This window comes from Myotis lucifugus, unplaced genomic scaffold, assembly GCF_000147115.1.
Source record: "Myotis lucifugus unplaced genomic scaffold, Myoluc2.0 scaffold_131, whole genome shotgun sequence".
Classification (NCBI taxonomy): domain Eukaryota; kingdom Metazoa; phylum Chordata; class Mammalia; order Chiroptera; family Vespertilionidae; genus Myotis; species Myotis lucifugus.
The window spans coordinates 3,097,461-3,102,402 of NW_005871179.1; positions in this window are offsets into that span (position 1 = coordinate 3,097,461).

A 4,942-nucleotide genomic window follows, 5' to 3' on the forward strand; every position below is an offset into this window, starting at 1 on the left:
TCACCCTTGGCTCCCATTAGACTCACCTGGAATTCTTTTAAAAACTGAGATTTGGGGCCTCATTCTCCGGAAATTCTGTTTCTTTGTTATGGGGTGGGGCCACAACATTAGTAACAAAGAAACAGAATTTCCGGAGGATGAGGCCCAGAAATCAGGATTTTAAAAAGATTCCCAGGTGATTCTAATGTGCAGCCAAGGTTGAGAACCACTGCTAGAGGGACAGAAACTGGCCCTTCTTAAATCATGTGTACACACCTTGGGCCAATTACCATTGCCAGGAAGATGGGAGACTGTAACTGACAGGCTGGGCCACAGGTAAGCCTTCCCTTGAGGTGTAAGTAAGCCCAGCCAGGTGATTGACAGCATCACCAGAAAATAATGGGTAAAGATGGAGAAAGAAACAAACCAGGAGCAGAGACAGCTTATGCCAAGATTAGAAGATTGGTATGTCTGGGAGCGAAAGAGGCCAGAAAAGAAAGGGTAGAGACTGGCAGGGGCCAGGGTGACAACTCTCTTTTTTTTTTTTTTAAATATATTTTTATTGATTTCAGAGAGGAAGGGAGAGGGATAGAGAGTTGGAAATATCGATCAGCTGCCTCCTGCACACCCCCCACTGGGGATATGCACGCAACCAAGGTACATGCCCTTGACCGGAATCGAACCTGGGACCCTTTAGTCCCTAGGCTGACGCTCTATCCACTGAGCCAAACCGGTCAGGGCACAACTCTCTTCTGTGGCAATGAGGAGCCTTGGACAGGATGACCAGATGTCAGGCCTCTGGGTTCTAGTTCAGGCTTTGTCCCTGGCACAGACAATACAGGTCCACCAGGCCTGTGCAGGGCACTGCAGATTCAGTGGTGAACCTGACCGACACGGGCCTGGGCCCTCACAGAACTCACATGGCTACCAATGAACCACCAGGAGGCCTCACGCAGGCAAGCCCCTTCCCTTAGGGCCCCTTTCCCCACTGATTAAAAAAAAAAAAAAAAGGCACTGGCTGATTTCTTTGGACTTTGCCAGCCCTATAATGCTGAATCCTTCCCATCTTCCCTTCTCCCATCTCTCTTACTTCCTTTGTCCCATCTTCTCAACCTTCCTTTCCTTAACATATACATATGGCCTCATCCCATGTGTTTGGATAGTGAGGGATGCAAAGATTCCAGACACCCACCTTGCCAATGGGCCAGACCCTGGAGCCAGTTCGGTCTAGAATGTCCGTGAGGAGGGCATTGTAGGCGGAAGGAACACTGTGGACAGAGGCAGGAGGCAGAAACGTGCAAGGCAAGTTCCAGGAATTCAGTTCAATCAACTTCCACCAATACCTACCTGGGCCATACCAGGTGCTGAGAGCCCAGGCCTGAATCTGATCACGTGTCCTTGCAGAGCTCAGAATTCAGGGGATCCAGGGGTGAATTCACAGAAGAGAAGCTGGACTGAGACACTGAGTTTGAACTTTGTTCCGTGGGCGGCAGGGAGCACCACAGGCTCCAATCTGGAGCACTTCTCTTTCCTACTTCGCATCTCCTCCATTCTGTCCTCTGCCGCTTCTTCTTTCCCACTGAAAAAGTCACTGGCCTAAATTCTAGTCCTGGGTTTGAGTGCTGACTACCATTTACAAGCTGTGCAACCTTGGGCTAGTTACTTAGCCTCTCTGAGTCTCCATTTCCAAATCTGTAAAATGAGATTAATGACACCTGGTGGGAGGTTTCAGCAGTCATGTGAGTATAGCACCAGGCAGGACTCTCTGGCATAGCTAGCACTTGAAGACCAAGAGAGGCTGATGCTGCTCCTACAGTTGGCTTCAAGGGGCAGCAGAGAGCCGGCCAGCCAAGTCCCCAGGGACTAGGTGATACCCAGCCAGGGAGGGGCTTGGGGAATCCCTCTTGCCTCCCTCTGCCAGCTTCCCAGCAGTTCTGCTCAGAAGCCTACGAACTTGGTAGGGGGGCATTTCCAGGGGAATCCCCAAGTGGTAAAAGCAGAGTTGCCTCCCTCACCCTGATCCCAAAGCAGGACCCCAGATCCCAGCCTTACTGTCTGGACCTGAGGAATGGGGAGGGGCCCAGGGAAAAGGGGATGCTTGACTCACTGCCTTCCCTTATTCTCGCTCAGACACCTTATTAGCCAGCCCCTCCCTAAGGACTCCTTTTAGAGGGAGGGGGTGAAGTACAGATGGACCCCCAGGTTACCATGGAGATGGCAGGGGAAGGGTTGCTATGTCGTCATGGCAACGATTGACGTCAGCACCATCTTTTCCCATTGCTTGATATGAAACCGGGGCAGCCACCCCAACCACAAGCAAGTTCCCATAAAACCTTCTCCCCTTACTGAGCCAATCAACCAGGGGTCGACAGGCTTAATATAGTTCAGGAGTTAAAAGCACAGACTCTGATGCCAGTCAAACCTTAGTTCCAACCTTCCTCCTGCCTCATCTTAGCTGTGCGAATTCCTTAAGCGCTGGAAGTCTCCTATGTACAATGTGGGTACATAAGCTGGGGAACTCCAGGGTTCGTGTGAGGATCCCAATTCTGGAGAATCATGCAGGCAGTGGGCACTGGGCCAACTCGTGTGAAGTCACACTGATGTCAGGGACTGTCCAGAGTCCTGACAGCAGGGGATGATGGACCTTCAGCTATAGACTCACAGTCCCTAGAAGGCTCCTGAGACTTCCAAGGACTGGGTCCCAGAGATTGAGCATCTCAGAATTGGGGGGTCAGAGTGGAGCCAGAGACAGTGGAATTTCCAGACTCTGAGGAAACCCCAGATATCACTTTCCCTGAAACCCCATCACATCTGGACTCTGACCCAACTTGCCTTTTGTCATCCCCTCTGCCTCATCTGGGTCTCCTTAGCAGCCTCCTCCTCTTGGGCCTCCACCAGCTCCTCTAGGAAAAATGATGAATGAGGAGCAGCTGGGAAGACTCAGGAAACCCCAAACCAGGTAGATCAGTGAGTTGGACACCACAGGGATATGGGTGTCCCAGCTCCCATGGCCTCTCCCCACCCACCCTTGGGGTAAGGGCACCAGAATCATCTTCATTCCCTCTCTCTTTCCCAACCCCAGTCCCGATGACCACAGTCCATTCTGCCACCCCTCCAAATCAAGCTCTCATTGCTACTCATCTGGATTACTCCAGCAGCTCCTAACCAGCCTCTCTGATTTCTTCCTCGCTTGATTCCTCCAGTCTGGACTTGTTTTATAAAGACCACAAACCCAGCCATGTCATTCTCCTACTTAAATCTCATCCGTGGCTTCTTTACATCACTTGTCCAGCCACTGGACACCCCTCAGCTCTTCACTAAACGTTTTTCCCACCGTTAAGCACACCGGTCCTCCTTCCTGGAATAGCCTCCTTTCCAATCCCACTGACCTTTCAGATCTCCACCAATTGTCACTTCTCAAAGAAGGCTCAGCCCACCTGTTTCTGCCCTCCCATAGCACTTAATTATCCCACTGTGTACTTACTATATTCTTTTATCCCTGCTGAATGGATTCAGTGAGGACATATTCATCCCGACACCCTCAGGGACTAAAATGGGAGGGCTAAGGATTTTGTAGAATGTCTGCAGATTAGATTAGCTAGCGAATGCCTGCTTGATGAGTCCACCGAGGAGAGGCCACAGTGCAGTAGGAGAAGGAAAAGCAGAGCCAGCTGGGGGTGTCCAGAATGGCTTCCCTAGGGAACTGACACTGGGACTGAGATAAGAAGCAGTTACCCAGGCAAAAACCCAGGGTGGGAAATGGCCCAGCACTGGGATTGGTGTGTGCCATGCGTGAACTTTTTGCTGAAGACACTGGGCAGAGGGACATACTCATGGTTGGAAAGACAACCCTGGTTGCTTTGTGGGAACAGACGGCCTAAGAGACCCAGAGTGGCAGCAGGAGACAATCCGGAGGCTGCTGCAGCCTCCCAGGTACAAGGCCACAGGTACTGGGACCAGGTGTGAGCAGTGGAAATGGAGAGAAGCAGTGGGGTTTGGGTGTGAATCAGAGAGGACAGGATTTTGTAGCTCCTTGAATATCGAAAGGGAAGAGTATAGAACCAAGCCCAGATTTCTAGTTCAGGCAAAGGAGAAAAGGGCCAAGCTGGGGAACATGAGAGGAAGGGCAGGTGCTGGGCATGTTTCCTGTGAGGTGGGACATCTAGGGGGCGGGGTCCAAGAGACGGGTGTGGAGCAGGGAAGAGAGGTCAGGGCTGAAAGAGAGAAGTGAGTCCCTGACACAGGGGACACCAAAGGCGTGGGAACCGATGAGAGGAGAGTCCCTCAGGACAGACTGCGGGGCCGGGACACCTATGTTTAGGCAGTGAGCAAAGAAGAAATTGGCCACGTGGCAGCCATCAGTACGATAGGAAAATCAAGAGTGCAGTGTCCAGAAAAACAAGGACACAGAGTACTTCAAACAGGAGAGAGTATGTGACTGTGTCAAGTCAGATAAAGCCTTGAGAGCATCCTTTGGATTTAGCAACAAGGTCAGTGGTGATGACCTTGGTGAGGAAAGGTGGGGGCGGAAGCCACACTGTGTGAGTGCCGAGGTAGAAAGAGTGTGCACACAACTCTTTCAAGAATGTTGGCTGTGAAGGGATCTGGAGAAGGACACAGGGTTGAAGGAGGGCTTTCTTTTTCAAAGATAGGAAGGACTACAGCCTGTTTGTTTGCTGCTGGGAAGGAGCCGTCAGGGAGGGAGAGGTTGGAGAGAAAGAAAGGGGAAGGAATGAGAGGAGAATCCCTAAGGAAGGAAAAGAGATTAAATCCCCAAATGTGGTTGCACAATTTGGGGGGGTGAGGGTGGGGCAAGTCAGGACCTGTACTGGACTCTGGGGGCTCAAAACAGCTGCCCACTCTCCCCAGCAGCCAGTATGAGTCACTGGGGGGAAATAGCCCCAACTGGCAGTGTGGGGAAGGGAGCTGGGCCAGAACGCTGCTCAGGATCCCCAGGGGTGAG